Here is a 24,765-nt window from a genome sequence, read left to right on the forward strand (position 1 = left end):
GCAGGAGCAGCTGCAGCCATTTAGGGAGGTGTGCAGGCCGTGGGGAGCCCTGGGAACAGGGAGAGGCGGGCAGGCTCTGGTGTGCACTGAGGTGGAGCCCTGTGGGGGTGTTAACAAGTGCATTGGAATAAAAGAGAGGATTCCCTTGTTAGAGGGGACACTTCAGTTCACACTCATGAAATACCACACAACAATCAAGTTGGCATGATTAACTGGCTCCTAGATTGGTCTCCTAACGTGATGCCTGTAAAGTAAGGGATTTTTTTTTCATGAAAGAAGTGAGAACTGAAAGCACAAAAATGGTTCCAGGACCTTCTGAAGATTATCAGATTAAAGGCATGTTCGTTCTCAGCACAGGAAGAGTGTCTACTGGAGCTGGATCCCCACCCCGTGCCTCAGTGATTTCAAACACACACTGGAAACACAATAATGTAAAACAAGAGTCCACTTAAATTCTAAAGAGCAACCAAGGGAAGGGGAGGGTGGCCATGTCCTCTGGCCTCTTCTCATCCCCTCTACAACAGCCATCTCTCATGGAGCCTTCTGGAAAGTTCTATGTTTGCACATCCTGAAACTGAAGCAACTAGCCACAGGTGGCTACTCAAACATTTCGAGGGGCTAGTGTGACTAGGTAACTGAATTTTTTTATTTAATTTTATTTAAATTAACATAGTGATTGTGGCTAGAGGCTATTGTATTAGACTGAGAGCTCTAGAAGTCTCTAAAGTTACTACTCAACAAAACACTCATGAATCACACCCTTTCCTCTTGAATTATATAATAAGGGTAAGTACAAAATAGATTCACAAGATCTGAAAGTATATGTTCTTTTTATTATCGTCTTCACCTACCATTGGATTCTCCCATTTCTGCCTGTACTGTTGGAAAAGAAATGATATCTGACTTGGTCTTAACAGTTTTTTAAGCCTGTTTCATTAACGCAACTCTAACATTTCAGAGGTCATCCATCATTCTAACAATGTCACTCAGAAGGAGGTTTCCTTCCCTGACGTGTATTCAATGCTAACATTTTAAATGTCACATAAAAATAAAGACAGAAAAGTCTTCCTGTAATTGAAGTACCCTCCTGCTCCCAGTTCAAAGCACTTCATGGTATCAGTTATCTCGTTTTTCCTGCCAAGATCATGGTGAAAAGGCTACTATTGGCTGATCTCACGATTTTTCAGTTGAAAAAAAAAATAAAATCAAGGCAGAGAAAGATTAATTACAGTCCGTTCTCACAGAGTAAATCTACAGCTTAATCAGAAAAAAAGGAGGAGGACTCAGGAAGGTAAGAGGAGGAGAATTACTTGAAAATGAGAAAAAAGAAAACCCCGTGCAAATCCTTCGCTGCCTAATCCCGGCGGGCGGGAGCCAGATGGGTTCTGGGGATCGCTGGCCAGGAGGGGAGGCGGCGGCACTGTCACTTTGGCCCCTGGTCTCAGCCCTCCACAGGCCCCACAAGGCCCTGAGGCTTGCACAGACGCTGGGCCCAACAGCAGTGAGGAGGGAGAGGTGGGCGGCGGGGACCAGGGACAGGGCGGAAGCCACTGATCATCACGAAGTCCTACCAGGTTCCAGTGACAGGGCAGCCCTGGTGACTAATCTCCTGGCCAGCAGCTGGGGAGCTGGGCTTTCATTAATCTTGCCTTTGAAACACTCAGGCTAACCCCAGTCACGTCACTGAACTGCATGACCCAGGAGATTAAGAGGGCGTTCCGTGAGTTCAGCGCTGATCTTTGCAGTCATCAGCTAAACTTCATCATTTTGAGAATGAGGGAATTTGAGTCCCAGGAACACTGACACTTGCAAAAGAACACGATTTCACCAGCAGACAGACCTGAGCAGCTGTGCCATGTCACTACGACGCATGGGACTGAATGAGCAGGGACTTGTGTTGTTGTTGTTTGTTGGGTTTTTTGGTTGGGTTTTTTTTTTTTTTTGGTACTGAGAACTGAACCTGGGGTGCTCGACCACTGAGCCACATCCCCAGGCCTTTTTTATATTTTATTTAGAGACAGGGTCTTGCTAAGTTGCGGAGGTTGGCTTTGAACTCTGATCCTCCTGCCTCACACTCCCAAGCTTCTAGGATCTAGGTATGCACCATGTATGAGCAGTTTTTAAAAAGTTGACAGCCCTTACTATGTGCTCCAACATGTTCCTAGAAACTTTACAATTAGAAAACCTACAGGATTTTTTTTTTTGGGGTGGGGGGGGCGTGGTAATTCCCCCATGGCCAGGGTGTTAAAATTAGCAGCCACATTCCTAAGTGACATTATGAAATCAGAGCTGAGACACAATGTCAGAAAAACAAAGACAAGCCAACATAAACATTAAAATAAGTTCACGTTGTACCCATCAGTTCCTGTGAAATAGACATACTAAATACGCTAAATATGGGAACAGACTGTGTCAAAATGCAAGAAAAGTGTAAAACTAGAGGTATATCATAAATCTATACCAAAATGAGTACGTCAGCTATTGATCTTTGTTTTGTTTTGTTTTTTAATTGAGAGGGTTTCTCCCTGAGAATTCGGGTTGGCCTACTCTGCGTGGGTCCCTTTGATGAGCGCAGACATCCAAACTGCTTCCCACCTTAGCAAGACTCACAGGCAGATCCAGGAAGGGGCTTTGCCTGCTCCAGGGTGACGGGGAAGACGCTGTGGTGACTGGGTTTTGAAAGGCTGAGGTACCACAAATTCGTCTGCTCTGAGGTACCACAAATTCGTCTGCTCTGCAACAGTCACCTGCCAGACAAAGGCCCACAGCCGCTTCCCTGGCTTGGCTCGCCTGTTGGTTCTGTGGTTTCGGGGTTACTCTTGTGGTACTGGGGAATTAACCCAGGGGCACTACCACCCCTGTTCTTTTCATTTTACTTTGAGACTGGGTCTCACTTAAGTTGCTGGAGGCTGGGCTTGATCTTGCGATCCTCCTGCCTCAGCCTCCTGAGTGGCTGGATTTACTTGCGGGCACCACCATGCCTGGCAAAAAGGCAATGTCTTTGAAACCTGTCAGGAATGGAGAGGCATCACCTTGTCACATTTAAGCCTGTGAGTGAGGAGCCCTTACCCTCATGCTGTGAATGAGTCATGTTCTTCTAAGACTTGAGAGATTTAGCTTAAGTTGCCCCAAGGACACTTGGTGTTAGAATCTGAACCCACAACTGTCAGTTGATAAGACCATGTTCCTGCAGCACCCCAGGAATTGAGCCTCTCTCTCTGTATGCTCCTCATGGGCACCGCAAGCCAGCCCTGGGACTCGAGTCCTGTGCAGGGGCCCTGGTGGAGGACAGTCTGGACTGTCCCCTCTGCACAGTGAACAGGATGGCTGCTGAGAACCAGTGGCTCCATCGCTCTGGGATTTGGGGAGGAAGGATTCCTGACAGGGAAGCATGTTCATCTCCCCCCAAAACAGACTAAGTCACTGTGAGACAGTGAAGCCACCTGAGACTGAAATATGTTACTCAGGTATTGTCCCTGTGGCCCGGCCCTGGTGAAGCCTCTGGTGAGCTCTGTGACTCTCTGACCCAGTGAGGACTCTGGAAAACCATGTGGAAGTCACTGAAGAATGCAGGTGTGCCGCTTAGGATGTGGGTTTGTAAGTCACGAAGCAGACAGGCTTCAAACAGAAAGAACCACTGGATTCCCCGCAAAGGCAGAGCTGTGCGGCTCCTGGGCAGGGAGTGGGCCAGCCTGGCGGGGTGCACCTGAGGAGGAAAAGCCTGTGCCGGTGCCTCACCCAGGGAGGAGCCCCAGGACAAGCCCACGGTGCAGCTGCTCCCCCTGGCTGGAGTCCACCAACAGGAAGGCCAGGCTGGCGTCCTGCTCCTCCTGCCTGTCACCTGCAGCTGCCGGGAGGAGGCTGGGAGGGCCTGCAGGGCTCAGACAGGGCACACACAGAGCCCACGGCACACGGCAATGAGCGCCAGGGGCCCAGGTACACCGCTGCTTACTTGTATAAACAAGAAGTTAGAAAGCCACGCTATTTTTTAAACTTTGAAACAGGAAAAAATCAGAACAGAACAGGACTGCCCGCCCCCTGGTATTCCTCTTTGCCACCAGAATACACGTCCTGCAGCCAACAGTCACGTGAACACCCACACGACGGTCACCAAGCACAGCCTCCTTCCACTGGATCTTCTTCTATCATTTTCTTTTAATTATTATTTTCTAAATCTTATAAACCCTTGTCCAGCCCAAAGAAGCCAGTGTCCTGGCTTCGGAAGCAGGACATCTAGATTCTTGGTGGCTTTCCCTATTTACTGTAGGGATTGCCTCTGTCTGGATGTATGTAAACGCTCCGCTCCGCCTTCCACCCAGGCTGAGCGCTGGGTCCCACGGTACCCTCCAGGGGAGCTCCCCACACCCCCACCCACCCCAGCAACCTCACCCTTAAGGGCGTGGGGGCCTCCAAGCCAGGGGCCTGCAGATGCGCAGACCCCCATCCACACCACAGAGGTGAGCCACCTGGACGAGTCCTGCTCCCACTGGGGTTGAATGTTCCTCTTCAGTAACTGAGATGAGGAGGAAAGAACCCTGAAGGACAATATTTCTTAAGGGATAAGATGCCTTGTGAAATGCAATTAGATACACCTTCCCATAAATGGTCTAAAAGCTGCCATCAATCATAACATATTTCACGCTAAAAGTAAACATTCCTTGACACATTTCCCCCAAAACCATTTTCCTCTACCAAGGCACAAGGAAATAAATCTGTGACTTAAGACATTTCCAAGTAGGTATTGCTCCTTTGCGGGAATAACTGATCTTCTCATAGATGCTCCAAAGAAGCCACTGTTTCTGAATAAAGGTTTCTTTTAAGTAAAATCAGACACGTAATGTCTGATCATTACTTATTAAAACACTTCATGTCTAACTATTCCAGTAAAATCATTTACATGAGAACCTCAGTCCCTCCAGCAACTCTAGTGGCCTGTCCATTCGACTGGCCCCAAGGAGACCAAGATCTAATCCCTTGCATAACCCCCGCCTGCACCAGAGGGGTCGCTGGCCCAACCTGGGTCACTCGGAGCTGCCCAGGCTATTTTTCATATTCTTAAATGGGCTCTTACTCCATTCATTCTATAAATTAAAGGGGGGGGGGGGATGCTTGCCCAAGCCCATGTGACGTCACGCCCCCAAAGGGAACAACATTGAGTAGATCATTTCACCTCTTGTGACTCAACTTCTTTTTCTGTAAAATAGTTACACCACTCAGCTCCTCAAGCCATCGTGAGGACTGAATGACCTCCAAGCCCATCACTGTCACTGCGGGGAGGGCCATCCGTGGTGGGAAGGGCCCAGGCCCTTTCTCAGTAAGTACAAGCTCTAAACACTGGACAGCAACAGAGGAAGGCACTAGAATGTGGGCAGGAGAAGCCAGGAGGTCTGTGGAGGATCGCCGTAAGGCTCTTTCAGTAGAAGAATGAGATCCAGTAGAGGAGTGGCCTGCAGGACCCTCGCCTGCGTGTTCTGACACCATCCCCATGAAACTCAAAAGTGAGGACAGAAAGACAGTCTGCTGAGGTGGCACAGGGTCTCAGCTCTCCAGGCCACTGAGGGAGCCCCCACGATCCCCCAGGGCCATGCTTGTGAGACCCACTCCTACGCTTCTCTCCATAGGGGAAACCAACCTTCTGGCTCATCCCTGGCTGAGGACACAGGAAGGAAGGGAGGGAGGAAGGGAGGGAGGGAGGGTCATACAGAGGGAAGGAGGGAGGGGACATCAGGAACATTACTTTTTGTTCACTCCATCCAGACTCTAGTGGTGCACATCTGTAATCCCAGCGACACAGGAGGCTGAGACAGGAGGACAACAAGTTCAAGGCCAGACTAGGCAACTTAGTGAAACCCCGTCTCAAAATGAAAATAAAGATTGCTGGGGATGTAGCTCCACAGCCGAGCACCCCTGGTTCAGTTCCCAGCATGGCAAAATGAAAACAAAACACCCCTCTACACAATACAGATTGTAAAGAGCAGCTTTGTTTTTATTAAGATTAAATAATATTTTCTGACTTTAAAATCAACATTATTAGACAACTATGTTACTTTTTGCCAAAGGAAACTTCGTTTTATTAGTTCATATATTTTCTACGTGTAGATATGAGCAGCCTTTTTCCCCCAGCTCAAGAAAGACTGATTTTGCAGAGGTACGGAGCGCGGCCTGCGTTCACAAGAAAGGTGAACCTTTCCATCACGGATTGCAGCTGTCCCTGGTGTCAGTCGGCAGAAGAGTGGTGAGCAGCTGACAAAACATGTCACACAGGAGCAGTTGACGGAACCAGGTCTGTTTAGCATGTAGGAGGAAAGACCCAGGGGTGACAGAAAGCACTCGTCAAACTTGGGCAGGGCTGTGTGTGTCAAGGATTTTTTTTTTTCGTGTGGAACCAGCTGAGATCAACGTGTAGAAGTTACAGAAAGAAACGCCTTAGCTCGCTAGAACAAAGGCCCCGAGAGCAACTAGCGACGGGGAGAGAGGGGGCTGCAGTGAGGCCAGGCTCTCTCCAGCGGCGGCCCTGGCAGGAATGTGACACGCAGGTACAAGCCCAGGCTGCAGTCCCTCAGAAGCTCTGGGCCCCGATGATCGCATGCACACCTATGGGACCTGCGCAGGTGGACAGGGTTAGCCATACGTGGTCCCCGTGGCACGCCACCCCACACAGGCTGCCTAAGGTGAACCCCAAATATGTGTAAAGCAGAAGTATAAGGTAGGAGCCCATTTCTAACACTACGGCGTCTCTGACCATAAGGAAGAGGATGTGGACACGCCAGGGGCAAATGCTTTGGTTGTGAATCTAACGGCTGCTGGGTACAAGAGGAGCTGGCGAGCTGGCCCAGACGGACTGTGCCATGAGCCAGGTGCCAGGTGCTGTGTGCTGTAGTCCATCCGCGTCCTGAGGAACCTGCACTGCTGTTCCACGCAGTGTCCCCGAGCCACCTGGGTCAGCGTGCCCTTGCTCTGTGGCTGCTGCAGTGGAGGGGCTCTTCATCTGGATAGCTCCACCTCACTACACTGGCTCGTTACATGTAGACAGCCGCGGGTGGCTGCTGGTCTCCGTATTGAACAGTGAAGCGTCAATGATCCCTGGCAAGGCTGTGCAAGGAGAGAACCAAACTCCAGCCCAGGCCCGGCCCTCCAGCTCCAGGAGGCTCTGGGTACACGCAGTCCAGAGTGTGAGAAGGGCAGCGGAAGGTGCCCAGGGCTTCTGCCAAGGACGGCCGTCTAGCCAATCACCATCCAGTCATCCGCACCCAGGACCCACAGCCCAGTGGCCCTCCACCCTTTAAGGCCCAGGGGTGGGTTCCCTGTTCAAGTTCAGCAGCATACTGGCCAACCTCCCCGGAGCGATGCCCTGTGAGGAGCCATGCTGGGCGGGAAACGCCACCAGCCTCCTACCCTCCCACGCAGACGTGACTGCCACCTACGCGAATCAACAGTGGATACGAACAAGGACACTGCTCCTGCGGGGCCCCCTGCAGTCACCTCCCTCTTAGGAAACCTCCGTCATATTTATTTTGGCTTTTATGTCAAATTCAGCAACCAAACATAAAAGCTGGGGCTGCGGGTGTAGCTCGAGGGTAGAGTGCGTGCTTGGTGGGTACCAGGCCCCGGACTTGACCCCACATCGAAATAAATTAATTAATGAAAACTAGCTGGGGATGAGGCCAGCAGCAGAGGCTTGCCTAGCAAGGCCCCGGCTTCAACTCCCACACCACAAAAGAAAAGGTAAAAGTTTAAACAATTTTTGAAATCTCTTGTTTAAAAAAAAAAAAAAAAAACAGATATTGTCCGTGGCAGGCATCTTACAGATGTTCAGGCCAAGCTGGTGATGAACCACAGACATCTGTTAGTCACATGAATCACTGCAGTGCTAGGGAACAGGACTTCAGAACAGTGACAGGGCAGCGTGCGGCCCCGCTCAGCGTCCTGTTTCAGGAAGAAGCTCACAGTCCACCCAGGAAAATGGTGTTATTTTTGCAGTACTCTTTGGCAATATTTTACTGTTGTTTTTTTTTTTTTTTTACTTTGGCAATTGTCACCAGGAAACTTAACCTATTAAGCCAGTGGACTGCTTAGCAATGAGAGAGAGAGAGAGAGAGACTCTCCGGCACTGGGTGCCACTGCAGCGAGGGCCACTTGGGAAGCGTCCCGTGCAGCGAGCTCCGTGTCGGTGGATTCCTGACTCCACGCACCTGTGCTTTGCACAGCCCTGGCACCCGCAGAACAGGGCCCGCAAGCGCTGCGTGGCTGCCGCCCAACCATGAGGAGCCTGGGCCCTGCTGGGGGCGGGGCCTCTGAACTTACCCTTCCCCAGGCTGACCCTGTCTGTCTTTGGAAATGTTTCGTGCCTCATCTTAACCCAAAGTACTTCCCCTTCCCTCAAGTAACCTCAAAGAACCACACTTTCTGTCATGGGGAGAGGAGAAAGAAAGGAGCCCTCTTTCTGGACTGAGCCTCCTCATCTCTTGCCCACAACCCTGACGTCATCTCCCTCTACTCCTCTCCACTCCACTCTGACGGTGTGTGCTGACCGTCTCACATCACTGCCCACTTGGGGAACACCCTTCTCTCTCCCACCCTCCATCACGTTGGAATGTCCTCCTGGCTCCTAAGGTCCCCACAGCCAGACCCACAACACCTGTTCAGTAGGTCACTCCACAGTGCTCAGCAGGACCCGCCTGGACTTCAGGGCCTTCCCTGCACCAGCTCCCCTTTGCCCAGGCCCCTGGAGCAGGAGGGGACAGTGAGGAACGGCTCTGGGCTCTTCACCCCAGTTCCCGGCACAGAGTGCTGAGCTCCCTGGACTCTCCTGGTGTGAGAGGCGCATCCTGATGGTCACAACAAGCCCTTTCAATCACATGAGTTCAGGCCCATGAGGGGTTCTTGGTGGAGCCCACGGAACCTTCCAGTTAAGAGCTGGTGGTTAGAGAGGTGGGATTTTCAGCAACCTCCCTCCCAACCGCTGGGGGTAAATCTGAGACAACCATCCATGGCCGAGGGTTAAACTGACAATGACGCCATAATGTACCCTCCCAAAACCTAAGTTTGGGGGTACTACTAGGAGGGGGTACACCTGGAGAGGGCCCGGAAGCGCCATGCCCGCTCCTGTGTCTCACCCTACACAGCTCCTCCTGTAGGCTGATGCAGGTCGTATCCTTTAGAAGAGACTGGCCACTGGACACTGGGTCTGTGAGCCACTCTGGAAATCCATGAGCCCAAGAAGGCTCAGCTGTACCATCCATGGGTCAGAAGTACAGGAGGCCTGGACACACAGTTGGCATGGATCCTGGGGACAGTGCACAGGCTGAGCCCTCAGGTGGGCGGGGTCTGCACTGATTCTGAGTAGTATCACTCAGTCACCCACTTGGTGTCTCAAGAGTTGAAAACTGGTTGTTGATGTGGAAAAAATGCAGACATTTGTTATCAGAAGTTGTGAATAGTAACAGATCGCAGACCCGCCCAGTCTGCAGGCCAGAAGCTCAGCCCATGAGCACACCCCAGGGGATGCCAGACTGCAGGGGACAATCTCTTACAAGTGTTTTCACCTCTGTTGGAACACAGCCCTCTGCAATCTGGTAGGGCTGGTTTATAATTTGATTGGCAGGACACAGAGAAATTCAAAGACTGAACTTAAGTGACTGAGTAAAAACTATAAAGGGCAGGAAAACACCATCTCTTGACTCATCAGGACTGGGAATTTTGACAACTAAGTCATTAAGCTATTTTCACCATTTGTAAACTTGTCTAGCAGACTTTCTCTAATGGCACACAGATAAAGAGGCGAAAATATAGCAAACACCCATGCACAATAAGAGAGGAGTGGGACCCAGGTCCCTCGGCAATGCAGGAGTCCCCATCTGGCAGTAACGAGCACCGAGTCCCGACTGCACTGCCCAGTGGAAAGCCTCCTGTCTAAGTGACTCATAAATTTCCAACAGCCTACCCAGAGCCTAGCGGGAAGGAGACACTCCAGAAATGGCTGCTTAATGAAGACAGGCTCAATTCGAACCTTAGACCAAAGATTTAAAAACAGAAGAGCTGTAATGATAGTTAGGGTTTATTTACAAAGTCATTATCAAACACGAAATTTAATTCAAACAATTCAGCTACCCCCACTTATCTGTGGTGAACTGGTTCTGACTCCCAGCGGATGCCTGCAACTGAGGATAGTACCGAACTCTAGCTATACCGTTTCCACCTTTCCATACTCACCTCCGCCAGACCTAAATTTATGAATTAGGCACAGTAAGACATTAGCAGCAATATAAAATAGAACAATTATAACAGTACACTGTGACACAAGTGCCAGCACCACTACCCTTGTGCTTTAGGCCATTTTTAAATAAGAGTGATTTGAATGTAAAGACTGATATTCAGCAGTCCATCTGATAGCCAAGATGGCTATTAAGTGACTAACAGGTGGGTAGTGTATAACATGTGGATACACTGGACGAAGGAATGATTCACATCCTGGGAGGGAGAAAGTGAGCTGTTTCTTCAATCTATATAGAATGGCACGCAATTTTAAAATTATGAATTATTTGTTTCTGGAATTTTCCATATGATATTTTTGGACCACGGTTGACCATAGGATGGATAAGGGTGGACCACCATGGGAGGTTTCAAAAAGCCTATTGTGGAGTTAATCATCTGAAGATTTTGTGATTTATCTAATTTAATTTCTATTTACCTTCACATTCCAACAAAACCCATTTCCTGGAGGGCAAGAGTCAGCAGGCTACCTCAGAAACACAAATCTGGCCCCAAATCTATTTTTCCAAATAAGATTTTATTGCAGAACATTGAGCTGTGTGATAGTGCTACTTTTCATGACAGCGCAACTGTCTAGGATTGGGAGTGTCTAGGAAACCCAGATGTTTGCTATCTAGCCCTTCATAGGAAAAGGTTGCTGACCCCTGCTTTAGGGCAACACATAATGATGGGTACTCAATAAAATATTGTATTTTTAAAATAACCTGAAAGATTACTAAGCTAAAGTTATTTTACAGAATAATCAAATGTGCTGTTTCCCTCTGATGACAGGGTTTATTTAACCTTCATAACCGAAATCTACCAAAAATATGACTTTAAAATAAACAGAATCCTCCCATAAAAAAACATTTCTTGCTACCTAATTTGAGCCATGATGTCCTTAAAGCCTTTAAGAGTCCTTTAAAGGTATAATGAAATCCACAGAGGTGAGGAAAGGAAAGGGGGAAAACCCGTGGAAACAACTTGAAGACTGTGCAGTGCTGCACCTGGGTGTAAGGCCACACAGCATCTGACGGCCTACAGACTGGGGAAGCGTGCGTGGTACTTGGTACGGTGAGGTGGTACTTGGTACGGTGAGGTGGTACTTGGCACAGTGAGGTGGTACTTGGTACAGTGAGGTGGTACTTGGTACAGTGAGGTGGTACTTGGCACGGTGAGGTGGTACTTGGTACGGTGAGGTGGTACTTGGTACGGTGAGGTGGTACTTGGTACGGTGAGGTGGTACTTGGTACAGTGAGGCCTGCGACGTTAAAGAGAACGAACAGCAGAAGGAGCCAGGGGACCTTTAAGTTAGCTTCAGGGCTTCAGAGCCCCCGTGGGAGTGCTGCCACCCGGCCCTACAGAGCAGGCCCCAGGGCTACATTGCAAGCAGAGCAAGGGCTGCCCCCCAGCCTGACTGCCTCGGCTCACTGTAGCCAGCTTTCAGGGACCTGGACAGCTTGTGCAGGCCTCTCTCCCGCAGGTTGGGAGGTCCCAACTTCTGCAGAACTTTCTAGCCCTCTTCCACCCAGCCCAACGGCACACCCCACAGGGTCCCACTGAAAACCCAGCAAGTGCGACCATACCTCTGCACAGGGGCCAGCAGGATGCATGGCCCCAGGCCCAGCTCCTCAGAAAGCCCCCCCCACCCTTCACAGCAGGGTGCAGCCTGCTCCTTCCTGAACACCCTCAGGTGGCCCAGCTGGACCTCAGGCTCCATCATGAGCTTCAGAACCCAAGTCAACACCTCCCAGCAGGTAGCCGGTCACTTAAAGTCTCAGAATAACCCTCAGGGGGTCACAGCTTTCCAGTTCGTGAGCCTCCCACTGGCTGCACTTGCTGGAGGTCACACTAGGAAGTGGCTGCGCTGGGATTGCCACCAGGGTCTGTGTAACTCCAAGGCTGCTGTCCTCAAATCACACAGCGCCTCTCGGTAGAAGGTTTTTTTCAATGAAAACTGCCTGGTGACTACACAGAGGCGCGAAGCCTCTTGCAGCCCGGCACGGTCCCTTGAGGCTTCCCACTCCCTAACTGGGAAGGCTGGGGGTGGGGGCAGAGCTGCAGGCAGATGCTTCCAGTGTGGCCCCAGGCACAGGTGCAGCGAGTCGGGGCTCCATCAGGCAGCCCAGGTGGCACAGTGCTCCGTCTAGCTCATGTCCCACAGGTAGCTTACAGTTACTGTCCACGACCTCTACACTGGACAAATCATTGTGTCTTTTTTATTTGACAATGAACATGTGCCCTCAAAAATTAGCACAGGGATGGAGAGGCTGGTCTGCTCCCCTGGCCTGTGTGCAATGTGGGGGCCCTCATAAGCTCGGGGTCGCGGCCACAGGAACCTTGTCCCCTCCGGCTGCCCCTCCTGCTCCCCCACAGACCCCAGTTCTGAAATAAAAACACCAACTTATAGAAGCCTGAGGAAGGCCCCCTACAGAGCCGGTTTCCAGGTCTAATTACTGTAATCATACCCACACTCACTGGATCTCTGCTCTCTAATGAGGCTGGCAAGGAGACAGACACGGGCGTCGCACTCTGGGTTTAATGTGACGTTTTCATGACAGTGTAGCAGCTTGCTGCGGGTGCACTGGAAGTAGAGCCAGAGAAACTGGGTGACAAGGACAACAGCTCCCAGTGGACCTTACACATATGGACAACGGTCAGAGCCAGAAACACTTCCGCCACTGGGAAGAGGGCTCATCCAAGGTAAGCAGCGCCACCCCTGAGGGGGGAGCCCTGGGACACGCCCAGCCACCTACTGCACAGTTTCAGAAAAGCTGACCTTTCAAAGTGAGGGGCCGGGGCGGCCGCCTTCACCTGGGAAGTTTCCAAGTCTGGGGAAAGCGACCCCCACGCACGCCCAGGACCCAGGAGCAGCCCCGTACATCGGAGAGCTGCAGTGCGCCAGGGTGGGCCCTGGGCGAGGAGGGGTCCCTTGTGAAGGACGCTGCTGTGACTCACTCCGCCCTCCCACAAGGACGGAAAGTGGGCAGCTCACTGGGACCTGCCACCTGGCTGCACAGGGAGCCGGGAAGCCGTGCGAGGGGCAGATGGAGGGACAAGGTGGGGCAGGCTGGCCCAAACAGCTGCGGGGCCTGTTGCCGAGCGGTGGGCAAAGGGGAGCCTTGAGCAGCTTGGTAATTTATGAAGCAACTTGGAAAAAACATCAAAACAGAACAACACGCTCGACTGTCAGTAGGCAGCAAGGATGGTGGACACACTGGGAGTTAAGACCAAGCCAGAGGCCTGGGCACACTCTCCTGGTGTCTGTAGCACAGGGCCACCTATGCTAAAGCCAGGTAACCATGAGCTACGGGTCTGGGACTTCTCAGGAGTGACCCCTGTTCCCCAGAACAGAATTAGACAGATGCACCCAACACTTAAATCCAGACACTCATGGATCCTCGTACCAGGGACCCACCTCCCATGGCATCTGGTGTTGGGTGACGTTACTGAGTCGAGTCTAAACTGCCCACCTTCGGTTTCATTTGAACCCACTGATCTGTATGCGGTTGGTGCTTACTAGGTGGTGTTAGCTGTCTGCTCAATGAATTCAGAGTGATGCACTGAGCTGATTTAACCCACGTGGCTTTGCAATTCTCTCTCAACCTCTCTGAGATGGTCTACTTTCTAGGGCAGGGAAATGGAAATTATTTCAAGAAATGGAAAAGGCATGATTTAAGTACCTCCACCAGGCTTATTTCCTTTGGGAAAAAGACAGCTAACGTCTGTTCTCAGAAATTAAATAAGTGGTGTCTGACCCCTGTTAGCTATTTAAATTTAGCACTACCTTTAACTAACAAAGGGAAGGTGTTGCAACCAATTCCCGGGGAGCATCCCAGAGCATCAAATGATTGACAGGCGCACCAAATGATTGACATGTCTGAGTCTCCACACAGCTGTGCTCAGAATTTTCATGACTGTTCTGCCAACAGAAAGGTCTGTCTCCAGCGCAGGGGAGGTGGGTAAGAGGTGTCTCCTGATCATGGAAAGGGGTTGTCTGGAAGTCACCGAGGCCTGTCCCAAAACATCTCCCTCCTTGTTGCATGAATATTCTCTCTCAACTCTCCCCTCTCCAATTCTCGCCCTCCAGGTCATTCTTAATTCACACAGGATCCAGGGGGCAGGAAGGGCACTCAGCCACACCACAAACACCTGGGTCCTGGGGGTGTTGGGGCGGGAGGAGCCCAGGCCACACCCCTTCCTGCCACTCAGCACCCTCAGGAGACCAGACTCCCGCTCAGCAGCGTCCTCCCACCAGACCCAGCTCTGTCCAAGCCAACACTGTGCCCTCAGCCGGGTACACAGCCCCTAAAGCTTCCCTAGAGCAGGATTTCTGTCTTTTTCCTTTCCTTGCACCAACAAAAACAGCCCAAAGAAGAGAAGTTGAAACCAAAAGTTGATTTCCATCACCTTCGCCCTTCCACCAAGAAAGCAAATGTTGCGCGGCTCCAGACCACACCCCCCAAGTCAAAACAGCAGCGCAGGCTTTCCAGGGCTAGAGAAACCAATCTTCACAGCAGCAGCCGACATGTGAAAATACTTTTATTGCAAAACTGAAGAGTGTAGCTCAGCAAATACAAGCTGCAGTGCTAACGCGGGTAATTACACAGGTGGTTATGCAAACACTGAGCTCATGCTCCATTTGGCAGAAGCATAAACATTTCTAGGATAGTTTGCAAGGTTCAATTACCTGGATCTGCTGGTTAATTTCCTACACACCTCAAAGAGCTCCCCAAAGTCAATCATTTTCCATCGCAAAAGTCACTACCAGAGACATGTTCCAAGCAGGCGAGAAAAGAGCGCATCCGGACTCAACTGACTCAACCTTTTTAAATGAGCGTGCACCAGCAGCTTACGTGTGCGGGCCTGATTATTCTCTTGTGTCCTATAACCGGGCGGTTGCCCACTTTCCTCTTAAAAACACTCATTTTCTCAAATAATATCTGTTGCATTCTCATCCACGCCTGAGGATACCCAGTGAACACAACAGGCTCCGTCCACCACCCAGCGGAGGCCTGCATTCCAGCAGGAGCAAACCTGGGTGTGCTGGGGCAGGAGAAGAAGGGCGCCTTCAATGGGATCAAACAGTGATGGGGAGGAATTAAGTGGGGGGTTGCGGTTTTTAATATCAGGAAAGGCCACAGGTTGGAGGTAATATTGTGCAGAGACCCATAGGAAGACGAGGGGCAGAGCAGAGCCGCACGGAGATCTTGGAAGAATTCTCCAGGCAGAGGGAACAGCCAGTTCAAAGATGCTGAAAAATGGGCATGACTTGGGGTTCAGAGCCAAGAAACCCACAATTTGCTGTTTCTCAGTCTTGTTAAAAACTGCATCCTGTACAGAGATTTTATTTTTTTATATCTTTATTTTATTCATTTATTTTTATGTGGTGCTGAGGATTGAACCCAGCCCCTCGTGCCTTGCGAGCGCTCTTCCGCTGAGCCACAACCCCAGTCCCATTATTTGTACAGAGATTTTAAAAGCCTTGTTTTCTAGTACTGGAGCTTTCTCTTACACATACGGCACCCGGTGCTACTGTGGTTCATAGATTTGCATCCTTTGCCTTCCCTCCGTCCCTTGGTGCGCTGGTGGCTCCTTGTTTGCAGTGGGGTTGTGCCTCAGCGGCTCCGGAGTATGTTGGCACCACAGTAACCTCACCTACCAGGCTAGGCACTTCAGCCAGATGTGCTGCAAGCCAGCAATGCTCACATATGAACCCAAGAGACGGTGTGCAAGTCTCTCCTCATCCCACACAACCACGACCCTCATCACACGTGCCAGAGTGTCTAGTGCTGAAGGTCAGCACAGAAAACAGCAACAGGCCCCAAACAGAGCTGTACCAAAAACACACCCATCGTCCAAAATAATGGGATCCGATCTGTCTGAAACGTTAGAGGGCTGGGGGGCATAGCTCGGTTGGTAGAGTGCTTGCCTCACATTAAAAAAAAAAAAGTCAGGATGGAACCGCAGCTCAGAGCACCTGCCTGGTAGGCTCAAGTCCCTGGGCTCAGTGCTCAGCACCACCCACACCAAGGCTCAGACTAGGAAAACAACTTCAGCTTTGCCTCAAATGCAGAGGGAGGGGAAAAGAGAACAGATACCTGGACCCGGGAGGAAGGTAAGGTCCTATGAAAGGAGTCAAGGCCTTGGTCAGGTGCGCCTACGCTCCCTTCTGACTACCTGACCAGCAGGGTGGTCTTGGGCATGCCCCTATGCCCGCCAGAGGGGGCACTTCTTGCTGATGGAAGAGAATTCATGATCCTAACGTGGAGGATTGCTGCAAAGATTGGCAACAATGGATTAAAAGTGGCCGGCCTGTTAAAAAAAAAACCCAATCTCAAAATGAAACATACCATGTGATTCCATTTACAGAGAGCGCGTGAAATGACAAAATTACAGATGGAGGAGTCGTGGATGCCTGGGGTTTGGCGTGGGAGTGAGCGGGAGAGTCAGCTAAGTTCTAAAAGGCTGCCCCTTGGGGTTCTGTGATGTGACTATTCTGTGGTTTGAGTTGCGGTGGTCTTCACAAGACTTTTTATGTGACAGAACTGCACAGACGCTAACACTCACACAGGTACATGTCAAACCTACAGAACATGCACAAGGTTCACTGTCTGACTGCGGCACTGTAGTATCATTGTGCAACGTTTCCATTGGGCGGAAACTGGGTGAAAAGCAACTTCTCAGAATCTCCGGGTGTTATCGCTTACAACACTGTATGGATCCAAGATGATCTCAAAGTGAGTGTTTTGTTTGTGTTTTAATCTCGGCATGTTAAAAAACCTGCCTGGCACAGTTGGAGGATTGGGGAATGCCACCAACACCCTCCCCCCCCCCCCCCCGTGAGCTCCAGGGGAAAAGAAGAGCTGCCCCTGGCCACCCAGCTGGCCTTTCCCGACATCTGCTTGCTGTAGTCCACCCCTCAGTTCCTCGCCCACTATGCACCTCAGAACACAAACGCCTGGCTTCCTGCAGCCTGTGCAGGTCTGCTCGGCTCTTCCTCCACAGACGCTGGCTAAACTGGACTCAGTGCAATACGGTTCCAAGAGGACAGCGCTGGACATAAGAGCATGGTTTCCTTTTTAGTCTATCCGTGGAAAAAACAAATATGCTTCTCTCTGAAAGTTTTTGAAAGTTGTTTCAGAAATTTTCGGGTGCAAAAGTTTTCCATCATGCCAGCCGCCCCAGGCCAGAGCGGCCACCGCTTCCTGGTGAGCAGCGGTTTCCAAGCGGGTTGACTCTAAGGACTCTGGGAACACGATCCTGTCTAAGACCACCCTCCTCAGACCCAGGCCCTGAATGCCTTTAGGCACTTTGACACCAAGAGGAAGGGCAGGCTTTGATTTCCAATGCTCTAGGAGGGAGGACAATCTCAAGGTAGGCCATCTTCAGGAAGACGACTTACAGATAAAGTCATATGAGTTCATTTCAAAGGTCAAAGAATTTGCTGAGCTCAGGCTTGAGTGGAGGTGGGGAAAGAAGGGAAAGGCCATGAGTCCTAGGGAGAAGGACGGCTCTCGGCTCACTCACTTCTCAGGTCTGTCCAGGGCAGGGTCCTGCTTCACATCACGTTTCCATTCACAGGAATGACCCCATTCCAACTTGCAGAACCACAAATGACTGGAAAGTTTGCCACTTCTTAAAGAAAAAATCTTCACCGTAACAAATGAGAAAAACAGGATTTTTTTTCCCTGGAACACCAGGCATTGGAGGAGATCTTCACCACCAGCTCAGTCGCACGCACCAGCTAGGCCAAGATCTGGAAAGGAAGACGCATCCTGAGTGCTGACCTGCTGGCCAAGTCTCGTCCACTGTGGGATGGGAAGACAGACGCCCCAAGCACCCCACCCGGGCACACGCCTGCATTCCTGGGAAGACTTCCCACATGTTTGAGCACAAAACGGTTTTCAGAGAAACCGTTCAACCAGGAGGGCCCCATTCCCCTTCACACATTCCAGTTCTCCAAGGCTGCTGTGTAAAACTGAGCGGCCGCCAAATGGCCCATTACAGCTGATAACCCTCCAATCACACGCATGTGGCTGTCAGCACGCCCACTGCTCAACAGGAACCAGCAGGCTCAGCCATCACGCTCGAATGAACTGGGAGGTTGGCTGCGAGGTCCCTGCGTACTGCGGGTCCTCTACTCAGTCTTCCCAGCAGCCCCCTGCAGGGCCACAAGCCAATCCCTCCTCTTGGGCACAATCATTTTTGCAGAAAATAGGATGGAGAAAAATTGAGTATTATTGGAAAAAAAAATATACACATCCTTTTTTTTGGGGGGGGGGGGTAATTGAGCTGAATCTGACATAATGAAAAAGGTGTTGGGCTGGGGATGTGGCTCAAGCGGTAGCGCGCTCTCCCGGCATGCACGGGGCACTGGGTTCGATCCTCAGCACCACCTAAAAATAAAATAAAGATGTTGTGCCCACCGAAAACTAAAAAATAAAATATTTTTTAAAATTCTCTCTCTCTCTCTCTCTCTCTCTAAAAAAAAAAAAAAAAAAAAAAAAAAAAAAAAAAAGTGTCAGTGGTTTAGCAGAGAACCCCAACAGGCTTCCAGAAGTCATGGGCTCTACAGATTGAATAGGCTGGAGAAAAGAGAGTCAAAAGAATTAAAAATCCAGGCGGTGTGTTGGCATAAGTCTGTAATCCTAGCTACTCGGCAGCCTGCGGCAGGGGATCACCTGACCTGTCCCAAAATAAAACATAAAGGGCTAGAGATGTAGCTCAGTGGTACGGCACTTGTGTAGCATGAGCAAGAGCCTGGGTTTGATTCCCAGTACCGGGGAGGTGGGGATGCTTTTTCTTAATCAAAACACACACACACACACACACACACACACACACAACGTGCCTGCTGAACACCTGGATGGTCTAAACAAGTTTTCCTTACAGAAGCTCAGGTACCTTTTAACTTCCCTCTCCTCCCTGTCCCAAAGACAAAACACGGACCTGCCTCTTTTCTCTTCCTTCTCTCCCTCCCCCACCATGTGCACACAGGAAACAGGGACTTGCCTAAATTCCCTTAGAAAAGAGAGAGAGAGAGAGAGAGAGAGAGAGAGAAAGAGAGAGAGAGAGAGAGAAACGCCCAGGTAAGCCTAGGCGCTCCCGTGCCTCATCCATGTTCTGTTAATGGGTTTCCAAGTGCAGCGGGTTTTCAACAGTGAATGAGAAGACAATGAACAATGGCTGCTCTGTGCCTGGCCCACTCCCCATCTGGGTTCTGGGGAAGGCCGGCTGAGTCTCCTCGGGCAGCCCCATTTGGGCACAGACGCACCTACAACGTGACAGGCCCTGCCAAATGTTGAGCCTTCTCCCTTACCCCTTCAACACGCTGGGGCTCACCTAGGCCAACAATACCATGTTCAAAAACAAAGTTCCAATTTTTTTCTGGTGTTTCAGTTTTTGTAAAAGACTAAGCCAGCCAGCCGGCTTGGCAGACCTTCCATTTACAGAGGGGAAAGCTGCAACAAGCGACCGGACACCCCCACGGGAAAAGCCAGATGCCCGGATTCAGAAATGAGAAAAGGCCCCACTGTGCACACCAGGCACACCCACAGGAAACGGGCTCCACTTCGGCTTCTCTCCTGCAACAGTCAAGGGACAGTGCCGTGTGGGGCGGGGAATCAGCAGGCTGCTGGCGCCCAGGGCTGCTGGATCCCAAGTGCCTGCTCTCGGATTCCAAACACAAGCCGGCAAGCCTGACAAGCCCCACTGAGCCAAGAGACATGTGCCTCCCTCCAAGTCGCGCTCCGCTGAGTGTCTTCACGCTTATCTTGGACCCGCTGAATGGCTGATGGCACTGCCCTCCCGGGTCAGTGTCAGATGTGCCAGGATGTCCTCATCAGCAGGCAGGATGAGCCTCAGTGAGCTCAGGGAAGTGTGCATATGGAAGGCCGCCTGCCACATGCCACTCTCAGCTCCAGCTCACGGGGGAGCATGTTAGGGCTTCCAGCAGCAGGGTGAGTGGGGGTCAGCTCAGACCCGCCAGGCCACGTCCTCTGGCTAACCATCTGGCCAGCACAGGGCAGCCTTAGCTATAATGGAATTCGCAGGCTCTGCCCAGCAAGAGGGAGGCCTCGCTTACAGCACCCAGGAACCTGTGAGCATGGAGCCCAGTGTCCGTCCCAACAGAAAAAAGGACAAACCATCACCCCACTAATACCTGCGCAGACAGCGCGCACGAGTCACGAGTCACGCGTAATATGACCGTACTCAGCATTTGGCTTCCAAAGCTGAGCGAAGGCATCAGTATTCTTGGCCACAGCAACTGTGTAAAGAAACCGCCACATGAGAGACTTCGGCAGTCAGGGCCTTCATGGCAGGACTGCTGTCCCATCTGTGGCTCCTCCGCGAGCAGCTTGCTTCTGGAACAGCGTGAGTGGTAAGCCCCGCATACAGCGCTCTCCCTGCACCATGTCTTGGCAATATCTGGTACTCACGGTCGCCATAAGCACGGGGGCTGGACCTGGACGACTGGACACTTACTTAGGACACACCACTTCCTCTTGAGACGGCTGGACCTGGCTGACTGCCATGGGGAATCGAGGGTCGGGAAGGACACCAGGTAATTCCTCCCCTGAGATGAGGAGGACCTGGTGGGCCTGGCTGAGTGCTCCTGGTGGCCGCTTCACGACGCGCTTTATAACGAGCAGCAGGTGAGGTGCTGCTGGTACTATCCCACAACGCCTGGGGCTGGGTGATCACAAAGAACCAAAATTCCTTTCTCAGTCTCTGAAGTCCAAGATCAAGGCTCCAGGACCATGCTGCCGAGGGCCCTCTGCTACCACCTCACCTGGTTGAAGGTAAGCAGGCAAGAAAGTGCAGGAGGACAAGCTAGCAAGTGGACGGAAGCTCCTTTTGCCAGAGCTTCAATTCTGTTCACAAGAAGGCGCCTTGGAGGCCTCTTGAGCTCCTACAGGCCCCTCCTCTTAACACTGCCACGCTGCCAACAGCTGAATTCTGGAGGATGCAATCTAAGCATACCATGTGTTTGATCAATTAACTTCTAATCTGGACTCTATTTATCAGTAACATGTCCTCTAACCCCAATGACAAAAACCCTATTCTTCACACATCACAAATTCTTTCCAACTACCTGTCTAACATGACCTTAAATAAAAGTAGAAGACAATGATATGCTTCAACCAGGAGTGACATCTACTTTTTATTCCATGGAAGAAAACCATGCAGAACGACACTATCTGCTGGTGATCTGAAGGTGACAGCCGAGAACAGGGCTCGCATGGGGTTCAGAAACAGCTGGTCCACCCCTAGGTTGCAGAGGCTTCCTCGACCGATATTAGGTTTCATTACCAAGAGGGCTTTCCAGTGCATGCCAGGCCTTTCTGTGTGCTCCAGTGATGGGCCAGATCAGCGGGAAAGACCAGGCAGCCCGAGCTTTGAGGCGGAAGCTAACCCAGCTCAGTGAATCGGGCAAGGCCATCCTGTGCTGGCCTCGAACTCTGAAGTGGTGGCACCTAGAAGCAAAGCCAGAAGCTATCAGTACTCCATCCAAGGCAGCACGCACCAGCGCCCAGGGCCTGTGAGTGGGCTCCTCCGTCACCACCTGCCTGCCGGGGAGGACTTCTTCAGAACCAGGCTCCGCCTCCTATTTCCATGACACAGCACTACTCAGAGCCCTGAGCTAGGAATCCCACCCCTCATCACCACGGAGGTGAGCCTAAGCTGAGTGATTAGAAATACACCACCAGCAGCTCCACGTGGTTCCAGGTGTGGGAGGGGCTGTTCCTGGCTCTGCCCTCCCAGCTGCCTGGCATGTGCAGAACCCTGCGCTCAACTAACAATGCCATAAACAAAGAAATCTGGAATCAGCACCTGCTCTAGGAGACCCCGACTACGTCTTGAGGTGAGTCCCCCCACCCCAGAACAAGTCCAATGATGGCTTTCCTCAACCCTCATAGGCTGCCGTAACAGTGACACAACAGCTTGAGCTGCTCCCAGGACAGAGCCTCCACCTACCTGCCCAAGAGACCCCCCACTGGCGTCAGCCTCCTGAAGTCAGGCCCACCCACCTGCACAGGTGAGAGCAGGAAGTGAAGCACAGGCTGTGGTCAGAGTCTCCCAAGAGCCTCCGATTCCCCACCATCACTTATTAATCAAAGCCTGCACCGAGGGCATCCTTCCGAAAGGAGGCCAGCTGGACAGACCAGGACGGCCAGTGTGCTTGCCTGGTAAACAGGACTTCATGACTAATTCATGAACTCAGGAAACCACACAGGGCCAGAGCAGAAAGCCCAATTAACTCAACACTAAGCAGCACCCAGCATTTCCGATGCCGCTCCAGTGAGGTGAGGCACAGCTGCCAGGGGGCGCTGTGGACGCAGGAGCCACCGCAGGGGATGTTGGGGAGGAAGGAGAGCCATCTCTCCAGGCTGGAAGCCTGTGCTGCATCGGGAGAATCCTTCAGCTGGGCTCCTCGGTGAGGTCTGACCTATCCACTGGTGAGTCTCGCTGCCCCAGACAGGCCCCTCTCTAAACCAGATCTGCTTCTGCAGACCCACCTCTACAGAGGTGCCACCTAGTGAGCTGTGAAGGCTGTCGGCTGGAGCAGAGAGTGGCTGCCCGTCACCCAGGTCACCCGGGTCTCAGAGGGAGGAAGGCGGAGCAAAGGACCTTTCTTGTACAACCTGGGAGCACTCTGTGGGAGGGGCCAGCAGCAGGCCCAGCAGTGGAGCCACAAGCAGAAAACACGTCTCACCCTCCACCCCCACCATAAAAGACAATCAAGGGACAGCAACGAGAACATGCTCAACACTGCCCAACTGTGGTCAGGTGGGTCAGGGTGGGTGGGGCCAGCAGCAGGGCACCTGCCTGGAGGCACCAGGCCTGGGTTTGCACATGCACACGCACACTAAGATGGCAAGTTGTATGAGTTTTCTACAATTAAGTTCCCTCCTCAGCACATTCAAGGGTCAGAACAGCAGGAGCACCTGGGACACCTGTGCAGGCCTCAAGTCCCAGGGAGGAAGGCCAAGTAGTCCTGGCCCTCGAGAAACACTCGCCTGTGTGGTGCCCTCAGAACACACCCGGGACCTGGACGGATCTGTGGCCGTGGACTCACCTTCAAGAGCAGGCTGGGCAGATGCTCTCGGCCAGGCGGGACACCTGTGTCTGGGGTGCACTGGTGAGGAATGGGTCAGCCACAGGGAGAGAACCAGGACACTGTCTTCTCACTGAACCACCCCGAGCACGCCAGCTTCGTCCTCACGTCCACCACCCCTTGCTCACTGGATGGTGGCCTCACCTCCGGGCTCAAGGCCTCCTGAACTGAGGGGCTGCAAACAGGACGGGGCAGCTCCTGTCTCAGGAAAGCCAGATGCTTCCAGAAAGCTGTAGCAGCCAGCCACTTACATGGAGCCAGCCAGAACAGGTCACCCGCGTGCCTCTGGGCCAGTTTCTCAAACTGACTGAATAACAATAAGTTCACAGGCTTTGTCACTTTCACTGGTGGCATTTGTCTGAGTACTCGGGGGTACTCATGGGCCAGGCAATCACAGTTCTTTTATTTCAACCTGCACTTTAACATCTATGACACAATTCTCACGTCACCCTTTACACCTGATGTGCACGTGCAGGTTACAGAAAGGCGAGGCGTTGAGTGGCCACAGGGGTCCAGGAGGTGCATGGAAAGCAAAGACGGAGAGCAGGTGCCAAGGCAAAGAGCCACCAGGTGCCAGAGACACCTAGAGATATTATTACCCAAACCAGAGAGGCAGAACTGAAAGTAGAAGCACAACTAAGCAGCTGAAGAGCTTGCTCGGGGCACAGAGCTGTTCCGGAGCTGAGCTTGGTCAAGGCCAGGGTCCCGGCAGGCAGTTTCAAACTAGGTCACAGAGGCAAGGAGACAGACCGGGGCTAAGCTGAAGCCTGGGGACAGGGTCAGAGGGTCCCTGCCTGTCGCTCTGGTGATGAGTCACCCGATGGCAGACACTGGGTTGGTGTGTGCCCCGAACCATTGTGGCTCCTTTTACGCACCAGGTGGACGGACAAGCTCAGGGCCTGGCTTCACTACATGGTGTCGGTCTGCCCAGGCACCTCTAGGCTCCTGACTTAATCCGCTAAGTTCAGGTATCCTTTTCACTAGACCAGCTCGGTGCTTTGTGTCTTTTGGTCTTGTACCAATGAGGTGGGAGTCCGTCCATCTCAGCACTTACACCCCGAATGGACCAGCTCACAGCAAACTACTCCTTTTCGAGACAGTGTAGCTCAGGATTGAGTGGTCTGAAAAGTACCCATGATGGAGGGACTCAGAGCAGGGCACAGCCTGCCCTCCACATTCCATCAATCTGAAGTAATTTCTAAATAAGTTTTTTAAATCCATATCCCAACCCAAACTGTTAAATTCACAGTATGTTAATATTTTAAATACAATGTTTCAGAAAACTCGCCAGTAAACAGAGGTGTGGATTTCCCTGAATCTTCTTTGCTCTGATTGATGAGGAGATTAAGAGAGACAGACAAGACCAAGAGAACCCAGAGTGCACCGGTGGG

General features: G+C 51.7%; 1 protein-coding gene and 1 long non-coding RNA gene across 4 annotated transcripts in view; both read right to left on the reverse strand.

Moving 5' to 3' along the window:
• Nucleotides 1-24,765, reverse strand: part of Carmil1 (capping protein regulator and myosin 1 linker 1) — a 237,699-nt gene that overhangs the window by 155,603 nt on the left and 57,331 nt on the right. The window lies entirely within an intron of this gene.
• Nucleotides 21,394-22,996, reverse strand: LOC124097815 (uncharacterized). Its single transcript, XR_009227508.1, has 2 exons — nucleotides 22,287-22,996; nucleotides 21,394-21,731 (listed from the first exon to the last, which is right to left on the reverse strand). It is a non-coding gene; the product is annotated as an uncharacterized LOC124097815 (long non-coding RNA).

Source organism: Marmota monax, unplaced genomic scaffold (assembly GCF_021218885.2).
Source record: "Marmota monax isolate L192 unplaced genomic scaffold, Marmota_monax_Labrador192_F-V1.1 WCK01_AAM20220418_F8-fsc00141, whole genome shotgun sequence".
Classification (NCBI taxonomy): Eukaryota; Metazoa; Chordata; class Mammalia; order Rodentia; family Sciuridae; genus Marmota; species Marmota monax.